Source organism: Cyprinus carpio, chromosome A13 (assembly GCF_018340385.1).
Source record: "Cyprinus carpio isolate SPL01 chromosome A13, ASM1834038v1, whole genome shotgun sequence".
In the NCBI taxonomy this organism is placed as follows: Eukaryota; Metazoa; Chordata; class Actinopteri; order Cypriniformes; family Cyprinidae; genus Cyprinus; species Cyprinus carpio.
Genome location: NC_056584.1, coordinates 1,947,028 through 1,974,523, shown reverse-complemented (window position 1 = coordinate 1,974,523; position 27,496 = coordinate 1,947,028).

Sequence of the window (27,496 nt, the reverse complement as noted above, 5' to 3'; positions counted from 1 at the left end):
ATTAACAATTCCCTATATATCATTTGAGCTAACGTTAACGTACTACCCAGTGCGGCTACAGCAATATCATTAGAATATACGGGATTAGTTTCCACTGTTATACTGATGATACTCAACTATATATCTCAACAAGACCAGATGAAACCAGATGAAAGCTAACAGAGTGTGTTAAAAATGTAAAAGATTGGATGACCAATAATTTTCTCCTATTAAATTCAGATAAGACAGAGATATTACTTATTGAACCAAAAAAACATTACACAGAATCTCGTAGATTACAATTTGCAATTAGACGGATGTACTGTTACTTCCTCTACTGTCAAAAATCTGGGTGTTATATTCAGAGGCGGACAGAGTACACAGCTTCATTACTTGAGTAAAAGTACAGATACCCCTTGCTAAATTTTAACTCAAGTACAAGTAAAAGTACTACAGTCAGATGTCTACTTAAGTAAAAGTACCGAAGTACTTGTTTTTAAAAGTACTTGAGTATCAAGAGTACAAGAGTACATTTTCTAAATATTGCATTACTACTGCCACAGTGCTTTACATTTATGTACAGAAACGTCCTACATGGAATTATGAAAAAAAATTAATGTTAATACCTTGGAGAATGTAAAAGGAATTGAAAGTAAAATAAAGTCATTTTCATCTTTTTACCATGTTGCTTTATTTAAAATTTCTTACTTGCGCACAATGGCAACGCTCTGACAAACCTCTGCTAGAGTTTTAATGGAATTTTTGCACCCACATTTGAACCTGACTGTGTTAAACACACCGCATACTCAAGAACATCAAAGCAAATGCTCAGCTTACATTAATGTGTAATACCAGAAAAGAAAATTCAGCTAAGAATTGTGTGTACATGTGAGTTTCTCTGTTTTTTCATCAATCAAATCAATAAACCTAAATCAGCAAAGAAGGCAATATATCAATGTTCTGACACACCTCTGAACCTGACCGTGTTATACACGCAGCATAGAAGAGAAAATAATAATGATTAAAGCAAAATCAGCCAATCAGCTGTGTTTAGGTCAGCGTACAAAGAAGGAAAAATAAAATTCAGCTCATTTGAGTGACAGTATTAAGCCCCATCCTCTCACAGACATACAGGCAAAGGCAGGAGAAAATACTTTCAGCTGAATAACACCATTCTCACACACACAGTCTGTGTGTGACAACTCTGTGTGTGTGTGTACTGTACTTCAATTCAATCAAATGTCATGAAGTCTTTGGCGGATAGCTGAAGGTGATTTCTGATAGGCTGTCCCAATCAGTGGCGCCTGCACAATCCAATCACATTTGAGAGGGAAACCACACATTTCCGAGATTTTTCTTTTTTTCCGTCGCAATTTTTTATCGGATAGGCGTTTCATCCACACGGAATCCGGCGTTTTGGAAGAGTGAAACAGATGTTTTATTAAACCGGGTCCCAGAGTGGATAAATCTGAAAACGCCGCCCTTGCATTTTCGTCTGGACAGCGAATCCGTATATTTTCTGAAATGAAGAAGTCATCAGCCCACGTCTCGCCCTGATCAGACACCGCTACATCATGTAACAGCAACAAAAACATAAACAAACACTGAACGATTGTCTTTTTATTAACTAACATTAACACATATTAATAAATGAATTGTTCTGTGTTCGTTTGTGTACCACGCGCAAGGTTTATGAGCATAGTCCAAGTCTTCTTCTCCGTTTGTAGTGTATCTCTGTGGCAGAATTACAGTGCCACATGCTGGTCTGGCATGTTTACTACATCGTTTTGCGGTTTCGTGTGGACGCTGATATTTCTTGAGACGAGGGAAAAAAAGATCGGATTGGGGTAAACTCTGTCTACATGTGGACGGGCCGATGAAGTAATGGGTACTTACGGTTATGGATAGAAATGTAGCGGAGTAAAGAGTACAATATTTGCCTCTGAAATGTACTTGAGTAAAGTCATGAGTACTCCCCAAAAATGATACTCGAGTAAAGTACAGATCCCTCAAAATTGTACTTAAGTACTGTACTCAAGTAAATGTACTCCATTACTGTCCGGATCTGGTTATATTAGACAGTAACTTGTCTTTTGAAAATCATATTTCCCATGTTATAAAGACAGCATTCTTCCATCTTAGAAACATTGTCAAGCTACGAAACATGTCACCTGTTTCTGATGCAGAAAAGCTAGTTCATGCATTCATGACCTCTAGACTGGACTATTGTAATGCACTGCTAGCTGGTTGTCCTGCATCCTCAATAAACAAGCTACATGTAGTCCAAAATGCAGCAGCTAGAGTCCTTACCAGGTCAAGAAAATATGACCATATTACCCCAATTTTACAGTCTCTTTTTTTGGTTTTCTTAGATGCTCGGAACTCACCACCATCTCTTCTAAATTCGATCCAAAAATCAACCCCACCATCTCAGACCTAACCATACTTGATAGTGAAATGATTTCATTCTTAATCAAACAAAGCAAGACGGACCAAGCCAAGAAAGGTCATTCTATCAACATTTTCAATCTCTCTTGTCCAATCCAACCATACCAGTCCATCTTCGAGTACCTCCGCCTTAGAAATTCTCAGACTCAATTCCCCCACGAACCACTATTTTTAGACAACTCCAAAAAACTGCCACTCACTTCTGGTTCCAAAACATCTCAAATCCGTCCTGCAATTATCGGGTGTCCCAGTAGAAAATTTCTCTAGCCACTCTTTTCGCATTGGGGCAGCAACATCAGCAGCCCAAAAAGGCCTCTCCAAACAGCAGATCCAAACTCTAGGAGGATGGTCTTCAGAAGCTTATCAAAGCTACATCAGAACCAATCAGTTTCACATTAAAGAAGCCCACAAAAACCCTCATCGGTCACCACTTAAGTAATCACTCCATATAAAAAAAAAAAAAGAAAAAAAAACCTACACTGTCTGGCCAAATACTGGCCATTCAACTTTACCTTTCCGTCTTACGTACGGAGAGGCTTACCCGTTTAATGTCGTGATTATTGAGCTCTCATCACACGTCGGCGAGAGCCTCCCATCTTGATAACATTACCTTTTCCTCCTATGGTCAGCAAGGCTTACCCGTTCGATGCCGCGAGTATTGAGCTCCCATCGGATGTGGATGAGAGTGTCCCGGCCAGACAATTTACTTTTTCATCCTATGGTCAACAAAGGCTTACCTATCCGTTGCTGTGAGTATTGAGCTCCCATCGGATGCCAGCAAGAGCCTCCCGGCCACACAACCTTACCTTTTCCTCCTACGGTCAGCGAGGCTTACCCATTCGATGCCTTGAGTATTGAGCTCCCATCTTACGTCGGCAAGAGTCTCCCAACCACATAAACTTTACTTTCTCCATGCTACAGTCGGAGAGGCTTACCCGTTCGATGCCTTGAGTATTGAGTTCCCATCGGATGTTGGCGAGAGTCTCCCGGCCACCTAACAGTACGTTCCTGTTTGACGGGTGATGATGCTCAGCCGTCCGACGCTAAGAGTCTCGACTTCCCGCCAAACGCTGTCCAAATCTTTTCCCCCCGCCTGGTGAGGCTTACCCGTTCGATGTCCTGAGTCCTGATCTCCCATCGGATGCTGCAAGAGCCCGTGCAGTTGGGTTTTTTTTAGCACCTAGCACCTGAACCTGCGACCTTCGGGGTTACAAGTCCAACTCTCAACTCTCATATACAGGTGCTGGTCATATAACTATAATATCATCAAAAAGTTGATTTATTTCACTAATTCCATTCAAAAAGTGAAACTTGTATATTATATTCATTCATTACACACAGACTGATATATTTCAAATGTTTATTTCTTTTAATTTTGATGATTATAACTGACAACTAAGGAAAATCCCAAATTCAGTACCTCAGAAAATTAGAATATAATTTCAGACCAATACAAAGAAAGGATTTTTAGAAATCTTGGCCAACTGAAAAGTATGAACATGAGAAGTATGAGCATGTACAGCTCTCAAAACTTAGTTGGGGCTCCTTTTGCCTGAATTACTGCAGCAATGCGGCGTGGCATGGAGTCGATCAGTCTGTGGCACTGCTCAGGTGTTATAAGAGCCCAGGTTGCTTTGATAGTGGCCTTCAGCTCTTCTGCATTCTTGGGTCTGGCATATCGCATCTTCCTCTTCACAATACCCCATAGATTTTCTATGGGGTTAAGGTCAGGGGAGTTTACTGGCCAATTAAGAACAGGGATACCATGGTCCTTAAACCAGGTACTGGTAGCTTTGGCACTGTGTGCAGATGCCAAGTCCTGTTGGAAAATTAAATCTGCATCTCCATAAAGTTGGTCAGCAGCAGGAAGCATGAAGTGCTCTAAAACTTCCTGTTATATGGCTGCGTTGACCTTGGACCTCAGAAAACACAGTGGACCAACATCAGCAGATGATATTTATTATACCTTTATTTAACCAGGAGGTCCCATTGAGATTCAGAATCTCTTTTACAAGAGAGACCTGGCCAAGGTAGCAGCCAAATCACAACAAATGCATACATAACAAACACCAAATTACATTTTCACAATAAAAGAAGTACAAAATATTAAAAATAAAAATATAAAACACAATGAGACTCTTAAGAAAAAACAAGAACATGTCTCCATCACAACACTCTTTACAGTAGTTTTAAATTAATTTATGGACATAAGGGTTTCTAACTTTAGCTCTTTTTGTAGATTATTCCACCCCCAAGGTGCTAAATAAGAAAAGGCAGTTTTTCCCAATTCGGTTGTTACTCGTGGCACATTAAAAAGCAACCACTTTGAGGAGTGTAGCTGATAGGTACCAGCGCAAACAGAGAGGAGGTTAAAGAGGTACAGTGGAAATTTGCCAAGTATAGCTTTATAAATAAAAATATACCAGTGCTGTTGTCTACGAATTTTAAGTGATGTCCAACCAACTAAATCATAAAGAATGCGGTGATGGGTAAGGGACTTTGTATTTGTTATGAATCGTAGTGATGCATGGTAAACTGAATCTACATGACGCAGGATGGAAATCGCAGCATGCATGTACAATATATCTCCATAATCAATTACAGGCAGAAAAGTAGCTTCCACAAGTTTCTTCCTAGCACTAAAAGTAAAGCAAGATTTGTTTCTATAATAGAAGCCGAGCTTGACTTTAAGTTTCTTAACTAAAGCAGTAATATGTTCATTGAAGGAAAGCTTATCATCTATCCATATCCCCAAGTACTTGTATGAAGACACTCTTTCCCATCTAATGACAAAATGCCACAATTGTCGAGTAGCTGTGCTCGAGCTTTTGAGAAGACCATAAACTTTGTTTTCTGTGTATTGTTAAAATGTTAACGTTAATGTTAATGTTAACTCTTTTCCTTATTCTTCCATTCTTCCTATCTTATTACAACTCTAACATCATCGTTGCCTGGGTGTAAACCACTGTATCATCAGCATATAAATGTAATTTGGCTTGAACACCTCTATCCAAATCATTTATAAAAATTGAAAACAGAATGGGTCCTAAGATTGATCCTTGAGGGACACCTTCAGTTATCTCAAGAAAATCAGATTTATAACCTTCAGCATAAACACATTGAATACGATCTACCAAATAATTCTGGAACCATGCAACAGCCTTCTCACTTAAACCAATTGAACGTAGTTTGGTCAATAACAATCCATGATCAACCGAATCAATTGCCTTAGAAAGATCAACAAATAGGCCCCAATAATATCATTTGTCACTAATGTAGCAGCAGTGATAGTACTATGGCCACTTCTGAACCCTGACTGAAAATTATTTAAAATATTTTTGTCAGTCAAATACTGTTTTAACTGTACATTCACAAATGATTCCAAGATCTTTGACAAAACAGAAAGTTTTGATATTGGACAGTAATTATTCAATTCTGATGGGTCTCCACCTTTATGTAAAGGGAGAGCATAGGCTGCTTTCCAACTTTTAGGAATGGAGTTAGAAAGAAGACTCAAAAATATGCGCTATGGGCTCAGCAATAATATCAGCTGCCACTTTTAACAGAAAGGGATCCAGATTATCTGTACCTGCTGACTTTTTTGATCAATGTCTCTGAGGGCTTTATGAACTTCTGAAACTGAAATCGGTTTAAAATTAAACAATTCCCGATTTACATTTTCAGATGCTGACATGGCTGGACATGGGACAGATTTATTTACGGTTTGATTAAATATGAATCCAGCCTGAATAAAATGTTTATTAAACTGATTATGACTGCTTTATCTTTTATTTCATCTGAACCAATAAGAATCTGATCTGGGAGGTTTGAGTGCACACGTGCACCCGACAAAGATTTAATTGATTTCCAAAACTTTAAAGGATTGTTTAAGTTTTCTGTGGTTGACTTAAAAAAAAACTCAGATTTGGACTTTCTAATCATCAAAGTACACTTGTTTCTTACAGTTCTAAATGCAGTCCAATCAGCAGAAGAGTCGGAAAATCTGGCTTGTGCCCACATTTTATTTCTCAAACAGATTAGCTCTGATAGGCTGTCTGAAAACCAATGATTATCCTTACCACTGATCCTAAACTTTTTGATTGGTACATATTTATTTACAATGGAAATAAAATTTGAATGAAAAAAATCCCATGCCATTTCAGCATCCGAAAACAAAGTCACCCTGCTGAGTTCACTATGATACAGATCATGCAGAAAAGCTTGTTGTTCAAAACTTTTGAAATGTCTTTTTAGGATCATGCGTGGTTTTACCTTAGGGATTTTTGTATTTCTTACACAAGCGACTGCACAATGGTCACTGACGTCATTACAAAATACGGAAGTTGAGGTATATTTATGAACTGAGTTTGTTACGATTAGATCTAGAAGAGGAGATTTTATTTCTGCTTTGGGATTTATTCTTGTCGGTTCATTAATAAGTTGCACTAAATTTAAGTCATTACATAAGTCTTTAAAAAAATCAGAGTTCCCAGACAGCCAGTCCCAATTCATATCACCCATAAGAATAAATTCAGAGTCATTAATTTCATGTAATATTTCGGATATAGATTGGAAAAGCATCCTTTGAAGCAGATGGAGGTCTATAGCACCCAACTACTGTAATGTCAGCGTCTTTTGAAATATTCACTTTCACTGTCAGAATTTCAAACTGTTTAGCTTTAGTTAGTGACAGGGTTACCGAGCTTATAAACTTGGATTTCACATATATGGCAACCCCACCTCCTTTGCCAACCCGATCAGTTCTATAAACTTTAAAACCTTCAATAGAAATAAATTCATCAGATACAGATTTTTTAAGCCAGGTTTCAGAGATAATAATGATATCAGCATTGGTTGTATTAGCCCAGATCCTAATCATATCCATTTTAGGGACTAGGCTTCTAACGTTTAAATATATAAAACCAAGGCCATGTCTGCTTTTGAAATCTGAAGGAGTGGCTAAGGATTGCAAAGTATTAAGAAGACCAAGAACAGGACCAGGATTGGGCTGAACATTACCAGATAACATCAATAAAAACAAAAACAAACAACGTAGTTTTTGTTTAGCTGGGTAATATTTATCATTACCACTGTCCTCTATGAACTGAGAAAAAGAGTAATCTGAGACAGTAAAATGATCATTTAACAACAATAAGTTATGGAGATACAGGGTGTTATTAATTTGTGAACAATTTTTTTGGTTACACAGGTTGATTTTCTGGCGGTACATCTCATAATAACTTGTAGATGAAATTGAGAAATGACCGTAATTTAACTGTATCAGTATACTACTTCTCATTTTGGGCATATTAAATTCATCTAGTATAGGGCTGGACTGTAAAAGTATGAAGAGTATAAACAAATGCATGATGTCAAGTTACCAGGTTTAGTTGAAGACAGCCTTAACAGGGGTGAACAGTAGCTTGGAGTCAAAAAGTCAGGGCTATAGGATGGAGGCTAGCAGGGAAGCTTCCAGGTGATAGCTCACAAGCAAGGCTAATAGTAGCAGGCTAGGAGTAGGGCTATCAGCAACAAAAGCTAGCAGCAGGGCATCCAGGTGGTGGCTAGCTAATAGGGGGGCTAAACAGCAGAGCATCCAGGTAGTGGCCAGCAAGTGGGGCCAGCAACAAGGCATCCGGAAGGTGGCTAGCAAGTGGAGCTAGTAGCAGAATCCTGGTGGTAGCTAGCAGCAAGGCATCCAGGTGGTAGCTACAAGCAACAGAGCATCCAGCTGATGGCTAGCAGACAAAGCCACCAGCAGCAGGCTATGAAGCAAGGCTAGCAACAGCAGGCTAGCAGCAGAGCTACCAGTAGCAGGGTAGCAGCAGTGCATCCAAGAAGTGGCTAGCAAGCAAGCAGGACTACTGACAGCAAGCTAGCAGCAGTAATTCCAGCAGCAAGCTAGCAATAGATCATGCAGGTGGCTAACTAGCTGCAGGGCTAGTTGCAGCAGGCTAACAAGCAGGGATACCTGTAGCAGGCTGCTAGCAGGGCATCCAGGTGGTGGCTAGCAAACAGGGCTACCAGGTGGTCAATGTCCAGGTTTTAAGTTCAAAATTCAGCCTTATCCGCTATTAAAATAATCCCAGTATGGAAGAGAATGTCCTGTTTCTCGAGAGTATACTCATTTGAGGGATTCATAGTTGTAATGAACCTGCATAAGGCCAAAGCCATTGCCTGCGGGTTCCCATCCATTCAACAAAACTGCACAAGCCCAAAACCATCTCCATATCATTCCAACAAACGATTTCATCAACGATATGGCACCCCAAACCATCACTGACTGTGGAAACTTTACACTGGACCTCAAGAAACATGGATTGTGTGCCTCTCCTCTCTTCCTCCAGACTCTGGGACCCTGATTTCCAAAGGAAATGCAAAATTTACTTTCATCAGAGACCATAACTTTGGACAACTCAGCAGCAGTCCAGTCCTTTTTTGTCTTTAGCCCATTCTGACGCTGTCTGTTGTTCAAGAGTGGCTTGACACAAGGAATGCGACAGCTGAAACCCATGTCTTACATACATCTGTGCGTAGTGGTTCTTTAAGCACTTACTCCAGCTACAGTCCACTCTTTGTGAATCTCCCCCACATTTTTGAATGGGTTTTGGTTCACAATCCTCTCCATGGTGTGGTTATCCCTATTGCTTGTATACTTTTTTTCTACCACATCTTTTCCTTCCCTTCGCCTCGCTATTAATGTGCTTGGACACAGAGCTCTGTGAACAGCCAGCCTCTTTTGTATGGCGTTATTTCCCTGTCAAATGTCGAGAGCGCATTATTGTAGCGCGAAAGTACATTAATATAATGCGTGAGCGCGAATCTCTCTGCTCGAGCGCGGAATATAATGTGCGGAGCGCGAATCTCTCTGCTCTGGGCGCGCACTCTCAGATACACGTTGCTCTTGTAAGAATTTTCTCTGGGCTCGCTCAGAGAGTATGCCTGCACTTAAAAACGTGTTCAGTGCAATCGCGAATCTCTCCTCTTCGCTTAAAGTAAGCGTGTATGTGCTTAGACTGTGTCCCGTGCGTTCGCGCATAGCCAAGTACTCTTCTCTTCAATTTCTTTCTCTTTGCTCTTGGCATAAACGCTGTCAAAACGGCAACAACCAATCAGAAATAGGCTTCAATGACTGACCAATGAAAATGCGACATTGTACATGGAATCTTATTGGTGGATATTGAACCGCACATGGAACACACGGAATAAGTTCACTGAAGTTCAATCACAAGCCAGATCGATCCGCCGAATAGACGACCTCAGGTAACCAGTTTTGTTTGTGTTTGATGTTAAATGTCCAATGTATCCTTAGAAATGTCTGGGAAGAGGGCGATTGGATTATTTTACATATAAATTACCTAGACTGTCAACCACATTGTTCACACTACATGCCATGCCCATTGAAAGTGAGATTTTTTAGATAATAAAAAAAGTGCGTGATTGATTATTATACTCAACACTGCAATCCGCGATAAAGAAAATCTATTGCAGATGACACTTTTCATTAATTTCACATCACTTCATTCGTGACAGCCATAGATAACATAATTTTACTGGGGCATTTTCCCCCCTTATCGTAGATTCCCCCGAAATATTTGTTCAGATTTGAACTTAGCAGTTGATCTCGCTACGTACTTAATGTTTAATCACTGGTGTGATTGCACGAGACAATGTGTTAATTATCAGACGTAAAATTATTTTTGCCTTTTGGAATCGGCTTTCAAATCTATTGGCTAAAAAACCTCACTTTCAATGGGCATGGCACGTAGTGTGAACAATGCGGTTGACAGTCTAGGTAATTTATTTGTCATATTTAACATCAAAACATCTTCCCAGACATTTCTAAGATACATTTGACATATTTAACATCAAAACAAATAAAACTGGTTACCTGAGATCGTCGATTCGGCGAATCCATCTCGGCTCGTCTTTACTGAACTTCAGTGAACTTATTCCATGTGTTCCATGCGGTTCAATATCAACCAATAAGATTCCATGTACGATGTCGCGTTTTCATTGGTCAGTCGTCGAAGCCTATTTCTGATTGGTTGTTGCCGTTTTGACAGCATTTATGCCAAGAGCAAAGAGAAAGAAATCGAAGAGAAGAGTACTTGGCTATGCGCGAACGCACGGGACACAGTCTAAGCACATACACGCTTACTTTAAGCGAAGAGGAGAGATTCGCGATTGCACTGAACACGTTTTAAGTGCAGGCATACTCTCTGAGCGAGCCCAGAGAAAATTCTTACAAGAGCAACATGTAACTGAGAGCGCGTGCGAGCAGAGAGATTTGCGATCCGCACATTATATTCCGCGCTCGAGGTTATATTAATGTACTTTCGCGCGTCAATAATGCCGCGCGCGAGCAGAGAGATTCGCGCTCGTGCATTATATTAATGTACTTTTGCGCTACAATAATGCGCTCTCGACATTTGACAGGGAAATTACGGCATACTTTTGCAGTGACCTTTTGTGTCTTGCCTTCCTTGTGCAAGGTGTCAATGGTCATCTTTTGGACAACTGTCAAGTCAGCAGTCTTCCCCATGATTGTGTAGCCTACAGAACTAGACTGAGAGACCATTTAAAGGCCTTTTGCAGGTGTTTTGAGTTAATTAGCTGATTAGAGTGTGGCACCAGGTGTCTTCAATATTGAACCTTTTCACAATATTCTAATTTTCTGAGATACTAAATTTAGGATTTTCCTTAGTTGTCAGTTATAATCATCAAAATTAAAAGAAATAAACATTTGAAATATATCAGTCCGTGTAATGAATGAATATAATATACAAGTTTCACATTTTGAATGGAATTTATAGAGGTTTGAAATCTTGAGAGATATGCGATGGCTTACACTAATAACTGTCTAATATTATTCCAAGCAGCTAGTCCCATTTGTAGTGTCCATTGTCAGCCCAGCAACACAGTTCAATAAGTCCACTTCAGAAACATTGTTGAAATAAAAGATGAAAATCTCCGGTTTTATTCCTTGGTTTCAAATTTACAAAAAAGAAAATGTGGGCTGACTAATACACTTATTCTATAGTCGCTATTGAAATAAAAGATTACTAATAAAAGTAACTAGAAGTTAGCAGTTAGCAGGTAAGAAAACCGTTCGCTTCCACAGCTCTCAAGATCTGAATAACATAATGAGAATCAACGTAATATAGTTGGCCTTTTCTTAAAGAGGTAGCACACTATTTTACCAATATGTACCAAAACCTATAAAACACATGAATTCTAAGATGCTTTTAACCTTTTAAGTAGTATTTAACATTTTACCCCGTTACATGAACTTCGAAATTAAATTATTTACCTTTTTAACATTAATTCTTATTCACATTACTATGAATTGTACTTTGGCCTCTACATACCCGGCCCCTAATTGCCTTCTATCCTAGAAGCAATTATAACTTTAAATGTCTTTCTTTTGAGTAAAACTCAGTTACAGTCCTTCTCATACTGCTTCCTGAAGTAAGCAGAGTTTAGTTATCGGCCTCTCAAGTTCATTCGTCTTAGTCTTGACTCGAACCTTGCGGACCACTCCATGCTCGTCCTCCATAGTCTTAACGATTCTTCCCATCAGCCATGCTCCCCTGGGGGCTGATTCATCGACAATCAAGACTACATCTCCCGGGATGAAGTTCCGTGATGGATGGTTCCATTTCTGTCTCTTCTGAAGTTGAGGCAGATATTCCTTGGTCCAGCGCTTCCAGAATAGATCGCTCATATACTGGACTTGCCTCCATCTTTTACGCGCATAAGTATCATCCTTATGGAAGAGTCCTGGTGGTAAGCTGGAGTTATTCTTGAGCAGGAGTAAGTGCTGTGGGGTAAGAGCTTCCAGATCATTAATGTCATTGGAAGGCATGGTAATAGGCCTACTATTCAGAATGGCTTTACATTCACAGAAGAACCTCTGAAGACCTTCCTCATCCAAGTTTTGTTCTCTCAGTGTAGCACCCATGATTTTCCTGATGGAGCGGATAATTCTCTCCCACACCCCTCCATGGTGGGATCCGGATGGTGGATTGAATAACCATCTGATGTCACATTGGAGCAAGCTGTTCTCGATTTGTGAAGTATTCCACTCCTTTATTGCTTTTCTGAGCTCATGATCAGCTCCAACAAAGTTGGTCCCATTATCAGATCTCATCTCCTTTACCTGACCTCTTATTGCAATGAAGCGTTGCAGAGCTTGAATAAAGGAGTCTGTTTCCAATGATGTTGCTATTTCTATGTGGACCGCACGACATGCAAGGCAGGTAAATATCACCCCATATCTTTTTACAGATGATCTTCCACGTTTAATGTTGAATGGCCCAAATAGATCCACTCCAGTTCTGGTCAAGGGTGGTTCGTCTGGTACAACTCTGTTTCTTGGTAAGTCCGCCATCATTTGTGTGCCTGATGCACCATGTTGTCTTCAACAGATAGTACACTGTGACAGCATTCTTCTAATTGACGAGAGAGCATCGATAATCCAGTACTTTTGACGTACATGAGACAAGACATGATTACGTCCACTGTGTCCCAGCCGCTCATGTGAATCCTGGAGAATCAGATCAGCCACACGATGGTTCTTAGGCAGGATTATAGGGTGCTTGGCTTCGGCTGGCATGGATGCCCGACTGAGCCTCCCTCCAACACGAAGGATTCCCTCTTCAAGTTGTGGATTCAGTCTGAAGATTCGACTACTCTTCTTGATGGAGTCCTTTCTACGAAGAGCAGATATCTCTTCTTGGAAACTACTTTGCTGACAATGGCTGATGATATCCGTCTCAGCTTGTCGCAGATTGTCCACAGTCAGGTAAGTCTGTTTGAGACTCTTTTTGTAGCTCAACATCTCCCTGTCCACCCGTTGTTGATCACTGTACAATCCATTCATCTCCTTTCTCTTCCTTGACAGGTTTACCAGGGTTCCCTTGAGTCGTGTGAGCCACGCCACAGCCTTCTTGAGGTGTATCCATGAAGAATAGTATCCAATTAGTTTTTGCATTGCATCAGTGCTTTCTTCTGCTGTTGTAGCATTGACAAGTATGCCTTTCTTGACCTCAGGATCTTCAGCCATGAGCTCTACTAGGTAATCGTGTTTGTCTGGCCATTCCCTTTCAGGTTTACTGAGGAAGACAGGTCCTGCAATCCAAACTTCGTTCTTCATGAAGACACTCACCTTTTGTCCCCTGGAGGCGCAATCAGCAGGATTCAACTGAGTGTTGACGTAGCTCCATTGCTGCACTTTTGATGCTTGCAAGATTATGGCAATCCTATTCGCCACAAATGTCTTAAATCTGATGTTCTCATTGGCTAAGTACTTGAGTACGGCAGTACTGTCCGTCCAAAACCTGGAAATGACAGTGGCAACTGTAGTTCTTTCTTCAGCATGACATCCACCTTCACAGCTAAGGCAGCCGCCGTCAGCTCCATCCGCCGGGATAGTTGGTGGTTTGAGAGGGGCAACCCTTGCCTTTCCCAAGACAAATGAGCAGAGTATTTGATTGTTATTGTTCTCCTGGACTAAGTAAGTAACAGTACCGTAGCCTGTTTCGCACGCGTCACAAAAGTGATGCAACCGAGCTTGCACTGTTTCCCCAAACTCAGGTGTCTTAAAGCACCGATCCATTCCAAAGTCAGTGAGCTGTTGTAGTTCTTCAGTCCACTCTGTCCATTGTTGTGCGAAATGTTCTGGCACAGTGTCATCCCAGCCTGTTCTTAGTCTACACAATTCTTGCAGGATGTTTCTAGCAGGCAGTATGACTGGCGACTACATTCCCAGTGGGTCGTAGACTGAGCTCATCGTAGACAGGATTCCTCTCCTGGTGAGAGGCTTCTGCTCTATATGCACATGGAACTTGAACTGATCTGACCGGATGCACCACTGTACTCCCAAAACTCTCTTGATGGCGAGTGAGTCCTGGTCAAGATCGAGATCTTTGACTTCTGTTGCCCGGTCCTCAAGTGGAATGTTTAACAACACATTTCGATTGTTCGTCGTCCATTTTGTCAGTCTAAAACCTCCTGTTTGACAGATGGCCTTCACGTCTTGTAGTAGTCTGACTGCTTCTGTTTCAGTGGCAAACTGATCTCAAACAATCGTCTACATAAAAATTATTTAAGACTGTATCCACAACTGCTGCGCCAAACATGTTCTTGTTGTCCTCGGGCACACCTTCTCAACGCATAACTCGCGCAACTTGGTGAGGAGGTGGCTCCAAACAAGTGTACCTCCATTCTGTACTCTTCCATTTCTTTTGAGGTGTCGCTGTCCAGCCACCACAAAAACCTGAGAAGGTCGGCAATCTTCTGGTCGGGACATCGATTCCACATCTGCCATGATTGCGACTCGCTCTTGACGGAATCTAGTCAAGACACCAACCAGACTGCTTGTCATGTCAGGCCCTTGCAGTAATTGTTCATTGAGTGTGGTTCCTTGATATAAAGCGCCACAGTCGAATACCACACGCATTTTATGCTTCTTAGGGTGGTAGACACCGTGATGCGGAATAAACCCACACCTTTCCATCACTCCGTTTTAGTTCTTCATCTGGAACCTTTACAGCGTAGCCCTTCTTTATCATATCATTCATGAAGCTCACATAGTCCTCTCTGAACGTTTGATTTCTCTGTAGCTTCTTTTTCATGTTGAGCACTCGTTGCTCTGCCATTGCTCTGTTGTTGGGCATTTTCACATCCTTGTTCTTCAACGGAAGACCAATAGAGTAGTGTCCGTTGACCAGCTTTGCCGATTGGAAACTCTCTCTCATAAACAGTTGGTCTTCCTTAGACATTTCTAACTGCTCTCCTTGAGCATTCTCAGGAAAATCGTACTTGAGTTGCTGAGTCCATAAGTCTTCGAGTCAAGCCACTGAGATCCGATTCATCTGGATCTGTGGGTATCCATTCTTTGTCCAGCTTCTGAAGTTCTCACGCAGTGGTCCGTTTACTGTCCATCCCAAAGCTGTGCGTACTACATACTGCCCATCCTTGACACTGCGGATTACCTCTTTTGGCTCCAAAGCCTTTGCCACATCAGTCCCAAATGAGAAGACCGATATCCGCGTTGATCGATGGAATTTCGTACACCTCGTAGATGTGGCCACCTATCCACGTCTTCTTGGGGTTGGAATGTTCTCTTTACTTTCTTTTCTTCACAGGCATTACTCATGTGTCCTCCTATAAGACAACTGAAACAAAGTCCTTTACTCTTCAGGAATTCAAAGCTTTTCTTTGTGAAGCTTTCTTTGGAGTCTCTTGCACTGTTCCATGGTATGATCTCCCTGACAGAAGATACAAGGTTTCATGAAGGCTTGTGTCCATGTTTGTTCCCTTCTCCTGAGCTTTCTTGTTTCGGGCACTAGCAGCATCTTTCTCAGCTTTCTGTTCTTTTTACTTCAGTGGCTAGTGTTGTGATGTTTTTCTTTCCACTTAGCTTTTCAGTCTGGCGCCTTGTTTTGTCCTGAGATTTCACCAAACACAGGGTGTGCTGCTATTTCAGCCTGTGTGTTGACAAATGACACTATGTTTTTGAACTTTGTCCGCCGATCTTGCTTTTTCTGAATGTCTATGGTGGTGACACTCCTGAATCTCTCTCTCAGCCTGTATGGGAGCTTTGAGATGATCGTACGCATGTTAGCAGAATTTTCGATCTCTTCTAAGTACTCCAGATCTGACATTGCATTATTGCAGTTTGTCATAAAGAGTGGCGTATGCTTCAAGTGCCTTGGTGTGCATCTGCTTTAATGGCAGGCCAGTTTAAAGCCTTGTCAAGGTATGCCATGGATATCTTATATTTATCACCAAAGCGTTCCTTTAGCAGTCTCTTGGCTTCGGAGTAGCCCTGATCTGGATCCATATGAAAACAGCTACGCACTAAGTCATTAGGCTGCCCATTCGTGTGCTGTTCTAGATAGTAAAGCCGATCTTTGCTGTTTTCAGTCTTGCTTTCTATACGGTGCTCAAAGGCTCTCATGAAGAGACGATATTCTAATGGATCTCCCTTGAAAACTGGAATGTTCGGTGATGGCAATGTAGATAGCCTTTGCTGCTTTATTAGGCTTTCAGTGATGTCGTTTTGCCGTTGCATGACTGTAACCAGATTATCTGTGTGATTATTTGAAGTGACAGGAGCTTGTATCGCATCTGCACCTCTTCCACTAGTGTGGCTATGCCAAGTTCCACTGCTAGCTACACTTCTCTTACTGTGGCTGACATCATGCTTCCTTGGCGCAGACATCAATATTTCCACCCTACTGCCTTTGGTTCTATTCGACACCTCTGAACTTTCATATTTTCTTAACACGGCTAATCGTGCATCAGTTGCAGCGAGCCCTGCTTGCAGCTCCAACTGTTCTTTTTCAACCTTGAGCTTTAGTTCATGCTCCTCTAAAGTCTGTCTTTTTCTCAATGTAGCTGACTTGGCTAACAGAGCAGCTCTCTCTAATTCGACCTTTAAGCGCTCAGCACGAGCTGACGATGTGTTGCAGAAGTAGGCGAGTAGCAGAAACAGACTTAGATTTTCTAGACTTACTGGATGTGACTGACACACTATCTTCAGGATGTATCTGCTCACTAACCCTTGTTAGCCTCTTCTCTGCGTAGTATTGCATTCTGTATCCATGCTGTCACTTCTTGCACAATTCTCTGTGCTCATTATTTCTTGGCTCAAACCAATCCCTTTGATCTGTGTTCAAATTCTCTATACGCATTCAATCTGGCAGAAATATGTCTTTAACGTCAGCATTTATTTTACTGAATTCCTTTATCAGTGTTTCATACTTGGCCAACAATTCCTTTGCTATGATTCCACATTTGCATCATCATCCATTAAACCATGCAATTCGTTCTTTTTCTCAGTAAGTTGTCGCTAGTATGGCTCTTCTGGAGCTCATTTTCGTTTGCAGATTATACTCCAATGCTTTGTGTGTTGGCTTAACACTCGTTTTTTCTCTCAGTTAGGCTTACCGTAGCTTCTGTTCCTGTCTCCATCATGATTGCTTTGATAGTCAGTCCGTTTTCCCCACAGGCTCCACCCGCAACAGTCGAGCAGCAGCAACGACAACTCCCTGAGACGACAGCACTTAGCTTCACAACTCAAAAGCCATGAGTACAGCACATGATCAGGCTAGTCAAGAACGTTAGCCCTTCATTGAAAAGCCTTCATTTATGTTCCATTTTCCGCAAACCTCTCCAAAGGCTCGTTGTCCAATGTCAAGCAGGTTTTCTTACTAATATAGAGGTTTGAAATCTTGAGATATGCGATGGCTTACACTAATAACTGTCTAATATTTTCCAAGCAGCTAGTCCCATTTGTAGTGTCCATTGTCAGCCCAGCAACACAGTTCAATAAGTCCACTTCAGAAACGTTGTTGAAATAAAAGATGAAAATCTCTGGTTTTATTCCTTGGTTTCAAAATTTACAAAAAAGAAAATGTGAGCTGACTAATACACTTATTTTAAGTCGCTAGTGAAATAACAGATTACTAATAAAAGTAACTAGAAGTTAGCAGTTAGCAGGTAAGAAAACCGTATCGCTTCCACAGCTCTCAAGATCTGAATACACATAATGAGAATCAACGTAATATAGTTGGCCTTTTCTTAAAGAGGTAGTACACTATTTTACCAATATGTACCACAAACCTATAAACACATGAATTTCTAAGCTGTTTTTAAACCTTTTAAGTAGTATTTAACAATTTTACCCCCATTACATGAAACTTCTAAATTAAATTATTTACCTTTTTAACATTAATTCTTATTCACATTACTATGATTGTACTTTGGCCTCTACAGAATTAGTGAAATAAATCAACTTTTTGATGATATTCTAATAATATGACCAGCACCTGTATACATTTTGTATGATTTTTTTATGACCTTTGCAATGTACTGTTTTGAACTAATGTAATGAACATAGTCAGGTAAGTTACAGTGAGATATGATCCAAAATCAGAAGCGCAACTTTTAGGTGTTTTTAAAGCTTCAATGTGAGTCACTATTACCATTACCTGTCTCCACAAAAAGCTGGCATGGTCAGGTCTACTTCTGACACTGGAAATGTTCCTGTGCATATTGGGCACTGGTCTTCAAGTGCCTACACATTAAAGATAAAATGTATGCAGGAAAAATTTTATAAAATAGGAATTGATAATTGACAATGTTCAATTTAGCTTTCGCTTGTGTACCTCCCAAAAGGTGATTTTGACATTGGATGATGTTGCATCAGGTTTAAGGTTTTGCCTTGAAGATGTTTGCCCCCTCCATCAACACTAAATCTTCTTTTCCTTGCAAACAGAAAGAAAAAATGTGATGTTCTACTGATAGAATTCTAGGCTGTTTTGGACGTAGTCACAAATAAAAACACCCTTAGAAGTAAGGGGAAAATTGAAATGTGGGAAGTTATTTCATTAAAATGTACTCAAAGCAAAGTCTTTTGCAAGGCAACAGTGGTACTGGCTGACAAGGTCCTGAATATCAGTCCTTACTACTGAACGTAATAAAGTTCTGGCAATTGTCACTGCACAGGTCTTAAAGATAGTACAAAACAAACCTGTTATTAAAATGCACAATATACAAGGGTGAAGTCAGAATGTACAGACATCGGTCCCAAATCGTTGTATTTTAGAAAACTGAATGGACGCACAATGACTACAGCTGTGGGGTGGCCGCGAATAGACTTGAGTGCGCATACGGTCATGATTATAGAAGCAGAAACATGCCAATGAGCTAGTTTTTTGAATGTGCACGTCTCACCGTTTTACTTTTTACTGGAGCTCTAATACTCGATAATCTCTGAAAAATATTTGGCCTGACCACTTTACAAGTGGGGGGGGGCTCTGGCAGCTCTAGCTATACTGTTGGCTAATCAAATATACAACGGGGTTTTTAAGCTAAGGTTACGTTACTTCGATGGGCGGGGAGAGATGGAGAGCATGAGAGGATAGGGATAATATAGGTTGACTTGTCACTACGAGTTTCAGCGGGCTGTTAAGTTTAGTTTATCTTACCCAGTCACCACCTGTTGCTCGTCAAACGACACAACCTCGCTCGTTCTCTAGTCAGACTGCGGGCGCCAGTGGCGTGGATTCCCGGGAAACGGAGTGGGCCGTGGTCAACCTGTGACTTTAATCGAGAGTGACCCATAGGAAAACAAGTCTGTCATCCTGCGTTGGGTAAAGAGCGCACCCATGAAGACAGCTTAACTCGCAAGCAAAACTTTTACAACAATTTAGAACTCAAAAAAAGACTGGCAGAAAAGAGAGCAACCTTTGTGGTTTTGGAATAAAAAAGTATTAAAGTGCAGAAAGAAAAATAAAGATTTTCCAAGATTTATATTCACTGCAAATAATTTTGTTATAAAGTTCTTTATTCTTGAGCCTGAAGAAGACTTTTTTTTTTTGCAATCTTTTATTGTTTTAATTACAAACCTAATTAGTTTACTTTTCAAACACAGAATTTTTTATTTAATTAATAAGACACAAAATCAATTCCATATTGATGCAGACTCAGAATCTGAAAGTGGAGTACACAGGCATCGCAGGCCGGGTGCTGGAGATGGATCCCGGCCCAACTGGACAGGTCTCTTTCGGGCAGATGAAAATGTGATAGCGGGGGTCTTAAAATGGCCCCCATAAAAATGTACAGGAGCGGGTTTGTGTATGAGGTAGAGTAAATAACAGAGGTGTAAATCAGGCCAAAAACTGTCAAATTTGTAAGTTTTTACTAGATTTAGTGGAGTCAGCTAGTTCGCTCGACGAAAATAAGGATCTAATCTAAAGTATCTATTTTTTTTTTACCTACATGTTTTCCCGTGTTGGTGGATGTTATTTGGTACAAGGTCTAAAGATGGTGGCCGCAACAAAAAAGGTCATGTGACTGAACCCAGTGAATAAAAAATAAACGTGAATTGAATTGAATTCTGATGGCTCAGATTTCATTACAGCTTTAGTGCTTTACAGCAAACAGTTTTAATCCAGTCTATTAAATTCAATAAAGTCTATTTTTCCAATGCAGTTATTGATTCTTGAGGGAGTCTTTCGAGGTGATTTAATCTAATAATAATCTAATTATCTACTTATTACAGTATCTTCTCGTTTGATTCCTCTTTAACTGTTTTTTTTTTTTTTACAAAAATCTCAACAATTAGTTACACAACGGGTTTATAAAAAAAAAATTAACAATATTTTAACTATTTACGGGTTTTTTCTATTTTTAAAAAAAGGGATGTTCAATACTGAGCCACATTTCAGACGTCCCACTTTCCCGTGGTACAGAAGTCTATGCTAAAAAAAATGTGAAAAATTCTTATTCTTCAAAAAACCCAAATTAAAAATAACACTTTCTGTTGGTAATAAACCCGGTTTTGAAAATGTGGCTTCATTTATTAAACAAGCTTGTTTACGATTTAAAAAAACCAAAAAAAAAAACAAAACAACTGAAAAAAGCAATTTGTTTTTAAAAGCCTTAATTTCAAAATACTCGACAAAAAATTTCAAGATAAGCTCATTAGTGCCGCTAAGATGTTATAATTCAATGCTGCATTTTGATTAATCAGATCCAAATTGTTACATTTATCTAAGCAATCCCCCTTCCTATAGTGATTTTGTTTTTCTTGTCAGTTATTAAAACCCCAATATCAATGTAATACAACTTTTGACATAGATTAAAATAAGTGTTTATCACATACTTGAAAACAACAAAAAAAAGTGGTTTGTAAAATCGTGCCCTATATTCCAATATTGACATAAAACCCTGTTGAAGCGTGTCTGTGGGGAAAATCCTTCAATATTTTCAAAAGGGTAAGGATTTTGCATTGAAATGATCAGGGGAAAAATATAAAAAAGACATCAAAATATATCTGTAAAAATATGTCGTATATGATAATTAACAGACATTTGAGCATCTCAGCTAAAATGGGATATTACAACATTTAGAAACCCCTTCTGAAAAAAAGTTTTTGTAATGAGTAGATGAATCAAGTTTGAAAATGCCCAGGTGGTATATTTGATTTCTGTCATAATCACTCATGTTCATTAAAGGACCTTCTTGCTCTCTTGATCACTGTATTTATATTTATTTGAGGATTCAGTACAGTATGGTTTTTCCTGAAAGTTGCATGCAAACATCTAATACATTGAATGAAGAAAAATCTTCAGTATTCTGTTATTTGTGGGTATTTTACTCTAATATTGTACTAATCTCTATTTCCTCTGGATGCTGCGAGTCCTTCCTCCCTGTAAAATAATTCAACACAAAAGCATTTACTGAGCTCTCATGAGTGCAGATCGTTCCAGATCAATGTGAATCATCTCAGAAACTCACCAGCTCTTCTTGCACCATGATCTAAAAAGAAGAATCACAGTAGGAGAAAGCAAACACTCCCAAACTCTACAATAATCACAATCACTGCAGGACAGATGGAGAGAAAGGAAGAAGAGAAACTGAATGACTAAGTCAAGGTTTTTTTAAACTATTGTTTTGTTTGTTTCGGTTATTATTTGCCCCACTACAACAAACAGTCGTTGACCATTGTGCTTTACAAAAATTGTAAAATCAAAATAATAAAACTACACACAATGACAAAGTATATACAGAGGAAAACAAGCTCAGGAGAGATTCTGTAGTGATTATCCTAATAGAAAGGGGGTGTAACAATAAAAAACTCCTAATACGGGAAAGAAAGGAGGCGGGAACCGGCGAACATTCAAATAACCTTTAACCCCTTACCAGTTACCCCCAATTTTCGGGATAGAGACAGAAATGACATACCCAAAAAAAAAAAGGGTTTTTCTGCTCATGATTCTCTAAATTAGATACATAATCAAAATATGTCACAAAGCTGACACTTCAAAGTTTACTGTTCAGGAACAGAATTACTCAGACTGTATGATAATAAAGATATATAAATCAAACTTTAAAAAAAAAAATAGAATATGAAAAACATATTTTTTAATGTTTTTAAAAAAATTTTTGGATGTAGGATATGTGTTTAGAAAACAGTGTAGCTTAAAGCCACAGTTTACCAATGCTTCATGTGAAATTCATAATTCATCTGTAAAACGTGAATTGTCTGAACTATTTTCTAAGGACCATGTCGTGTGGTTATAGAAGGCTAATCGGATGATTTTATACCTGTAATCTTCTGTAACTCACATGTAAAGCTTCATTGGATGCTTTCAGTTTATTTGGCTCTGAACGACCCATCATTGATTCTATTGTTCTACGACCGATCCTTTCACACCCCCGCAAGGTATGAACATTTATACGCAGTATTTTTTTCTCATTATTCTTTGTTTTTATCCCGCCATCTCTTAGCCTTGTGTTGTGGATTTAAGGTTCTACAAAGACACAACTCTTCAGTTCCAGTATCTTTGGCCCACTTTTATTAAGCCTACTATTACCCTTTGACAACTTTTGAAGGGTTAACCACATTCTTACGACTTCGTGAATTTTGATGTTATGATTGATATAGATGTGTTTGCATTATGAAGAAGAACCGCCTGTATCTAGCGCACTTAGAGGCGAACTTTGAGCATCAAGCTATATCAGGTACTTTTTTGTTTTATTTTGTATGAAATGTATTAGTACATTTACTTCTTACCTCAAAAATCACGTTAAACCTTTTGTCGATCGTGATCGTGTCTTTATTTTCTTCTATTTGTTAGTGTTGGATGTATAACTTCCTTTTGCGAGAAACAGTGGAATTGGGTTTACTTTTGAAAAAAATTTTGCCATTTTAGCTTTTACATCGCTGCAAAAAGTTGCTTTCAGATTTTACATTTTAAATATTTCTAAAAAAAATGCCCCAATCTCGGAAAATCCCCATACCAAGTTACTATCGTAACGGTTTTTTTTTGTTTGGATAGTCGGGGTACAGAGGTGTATCTGTGTTGTTGTGGTCAGTATCATGCGGAAGTGTACATGAAGCATGTGACACGATGTGACGTTGTCTTGTTATGGGACTCTAAGATTGACAAGGCGAAGGACGAATCAGAGTCTGTGTGAGACACAGCGCGTGCACGAGTCCAAACACAAAACATACCCCCTGGGAGAGGTATTATCATCAATCGTAAACCCGTGAAAAAATGAAAGATTATTTGTCTGAAGAAATATAAAGAAAACCCTCGTAAAAAATCAATTTTATTCCGTAGTATGCATTCTTTGGTCTAAAAAACCTTTTTTTGACGCTGTCAGGGAGTCTATGTGCACAAAAAAAAAACCACTGCTGGTGACTGAATATAAAATTATGGTGATTCTATCAAATTTGGCATAATACGGATTTATTTTTTTGCCCCTCCTGACATAAATAAAAATAACGTAAATGCAACAATGTTTACAAAAAGGGGTTCAAATATCGAACTAGAGTCTTTAAACTTTTCTTTCGGAGCCGTTCCCCCATAAGAAAGAGAGTGAGTTGAACGTGCTGTGAATTTGAAACAATAATAATCTGGGGCCGTCTGCGATCTTTGACGGTTCTAAGGGAGTTAAAACCAAAATAAACATAAAAAGCGCGACAGCCCCTCACGGGCGACTGCCTGCGCACAAACAAAAACCAAACCACAAATAAAAGCCCAGGCCTGGTCCTCTCTCGTCCTTCACTGTCGGTCGCTCCTCTTTGTATCCTCCCGACTCCTCCGGGGACTCGAGACCTGTGAGGGAGCAGGTTGTCGCTTCAATTTACCAATACACTCAACGGCCTGCTCGTTCCCACGGCTCTCGGCCGTAGAGCAGACGGATCATTACCCACCATCGCCCCTCGCAGGCCGGGGGGTACCACGAGACTGCGCTCTACCACCCCCCCACCTTCCGCCTCCGGGTGGACCGCTCAAGGTTGCTGCAGGGAAAAATGGGGGTAGAACTGGACAGTGAGCGCATGAGAAAAGGAGTGGAAGGATGAGGAGCGACAGAGACGAGAGAGGGGAGAGAGGAAAAAAAAAAAACCAAAAATCGGTTCCAGACCCGCTGCCGCTCGGAACTCCCGGTGTGTGAAGTCATACCCGGTGCTGGGTTGGCACTGGACGGCACCTCGGGTGGACGGCCACGACACGTCCTCCGCCGCCCCTATACGTGGACGGGCGCCGGGCTCCTCCGGTTGCGGGCAGCCGGCAGGAGTCCCCCCGTGACCTGCTGCCTCCCCATTCTTGGCGGATGGCGAGCCAGGATCCGGCCACCTGTGCGGAACGGCGCCCGACTCCTCCGCTCCCTACGGACGGCAGCCGCCCCTCCACCATCACGGGCGGCGGCGGGCCGCAGAGAGTTCGTCCGTCCACGGCAAACTCACTCCAAGCCCACCGCCATCGGAGGCGTCCACGGCGCAAGACTGCTACGCCCTGCTCCACGGCCACCGCGGATTCACCCAGCGGCAAGGGAACTTCGACAGCGCGTTCCTCCTTCCTCCGGGTTTCACGGCACCAGTGTAATAAGAATAATAAAAAACTCAATTAATTAACCGGGAAGAAGGAGCGGCGAGGAACCGCAGCGAACACTCAAAATAAAACTTTAATGACAAAATAAACATAATCAAACAGCGCGACAGCCCCTCACGGGCGACTGCCGAGCACAAACAAAAACCCAAGCCACAAAATAAAGCCCAGGCCTGGTCCGCGAGCGTCCTTCACTGTCCGTCCGCTTCTCTCTTGTATCCTCCCGATCTCCTCCATGGGACTTCGAGGACCGGGTGAGAGGAGCAGGCTGTCGCTCATTTCCCAATAACACTCCACCGCCCCGCTCCGTTCTCACGGCTCTCGGCCCCGCACCACTAGTCACAGCGGGTTTAAGTTTTACTTTAAACGAGATTCTGTAGTGATGATCATAATAAATAAAGGAAGGTGGTCCATGATTTGCGGGCCAGCTATGGAAAAATCACAGTCTCCCTTTACTTTTTAACTGTGACCTGGAAACTCTAACAGTTTCAATTTGGATGCCCTAAACATCTAGCAGTCATCCAAGTTTAGCCCATTTAAAACTTAAAAACAAAGAGTAAAATCTTAAATCTGCTTCAAAAACTATCGGCAGTCACTGACAGACGAGCGTAAGTGGGGCGATGTGCTCAAAGTTATGTGTGACATCAGAAGTCTACCAGCTGCATTTCAGACTATGAATAATTTCATGGCATGACAACCAGTTTACAGATGTTAACTCGACAGTTTTCAGTGTGTAAAATTATCGGCATGAAAGAACTGCATTCAAAAGACCTTTCATTGTCAGTATTTTTTCATTTTATTATTTATTTTTTTGTTCAGAGATTCAAACTCATGATCAGCAGCTCCTTACATCTATAGGAGAAATTAGTTTACATCTAGATACTGATTCTAGAAGAAACCACTGGAGGCTGATTTGAGCTAAGATTGGGAAATGCAAAGATGGACATGTAGATTAGATTCTACAGTTATACTGTAAAATGTGACTGTAAGCACATGGGAAATAGATAAAGACATGCATAAATACCGAATTAAATACCCTTCTGTGTGGGTAAACATGCAGGGTATGTGAGCAGCTGTAGTCGTCTCAGAGTTTGAGGTAATGATCTTTATTTATCGGTAGCAGAAATCGGAGGAATACAGTGTTAAGATTCGCAATTGTCAGAAACCATTCAAGGAAACATTCATCTCAAACAGTTCTGGTTAGCAAAAGGAAGCCCTGCTGTCCTCAGAGGCTACAGACAGCAGGAACCTAAGCTACTGTATGATTGCATTTCTATCAGAGCCCTGCACTGAAGTGAGAAGACTGCTGGTGTGTGAGAGTGATCATGAACCTTTGTAAAGGAGATGCGGCTGTAGTTCGGCTTGATGTCGTCTCAGAGTTTGGAGCTGTGACTGGGAATCAGTGTTGAATGGAGCTGCAGGAAGAGGAACGTTCAGTCATCATAGACTGTAGAACTCACCTTTCTATCACATTTTCATACTTAATCACTGCATGACATGCAATGTTTACTGAGCTGTTTTCAAAGTTTGTGTCCATCATCGGATGAAGAAAAGATGAAAAGTGGTGTTTCCATCCGGATCATTATCATATAATAATAATAAATTTTTATTTAAAGGGGCCTTTCTCGGCCGCAACACGTACAGGAAATACCATAAAACATTATAAGTCAGAAAAAAAACACAGAAAGCGCTGAACAATTGACATCAAATGGAATAAGCAGTTTTTAAATCAGATGTGTTTTGAGTTGCAATTTAAAATGGGGGAATGAATCAATGTTTCTAAGTTGGGGTGGTAATGTATTCCATAGACGGGGAGCAGAGCGGCTGAATGCAGAGGGGACAGACAGGTGTATGGAGGAAGAGGATCTGAGGGAACGGGAGGGAGTGGGAACCTGGAGGAGATCAGACAAATATGGGGGGGCAAGATTGTGTATGGCCTTGAATGTAAACAGAAGGATTTTGAATTGGATGCGAAACTGGACCGAGGGCCTATCGGTTTTGGATAGAGTGGATTTGGTGCCAATAGGAGAACCTCGGTTTTATTACTGTTTAATTTGAGGAGTTTTGGGTGAACCAGGTTTTTATTTCAGAGAGATGCAATCAATAAGAGAAGTAGGCGGGAGAGTGGACGAGCGTTTAGTGGAGAGGTAGAGCTGGGTGTCATCAGTATAATAGTGAAAGTGAATGTTAAATTTGCGGAAGATATTGCCGAGTGGAAGGAGGTAATGATGAAAAGTGACGGAGGAGGGAATGGATTTAAAAGACTTTAGCTGAACAAACTGAGTGCGGCCAGAGAGATAAGATGTGAACCAGTCTAACAGAGTGTGGGTGATGCCGATGGAAGAAAGCCTGTTGAGGAGGGTGGTGTGACAGATGGTATCAAAGGCTGCACTCAGGTCGAGGAGAATGAGGATGGTGAGGAGTCCAGAATCAGCTGCCATAAGAAGGTTGTTGGTGATTTTGATAAGTGCTGTTTCAGTGCTATGGAGTGGGTGGAAATCGGACTGGAAACTGTTCATACAGGTTATTATGTGATAGGTGAGAATGGAGTTGAGAGGCAACTGTTTTTCAAGGATTTGGAGATGAAGGGTAGATTGGATATAGGACGTAAGTTATTGAAGTCGGAGGGGTCGGCACCAGGTTTTTTCAAATTG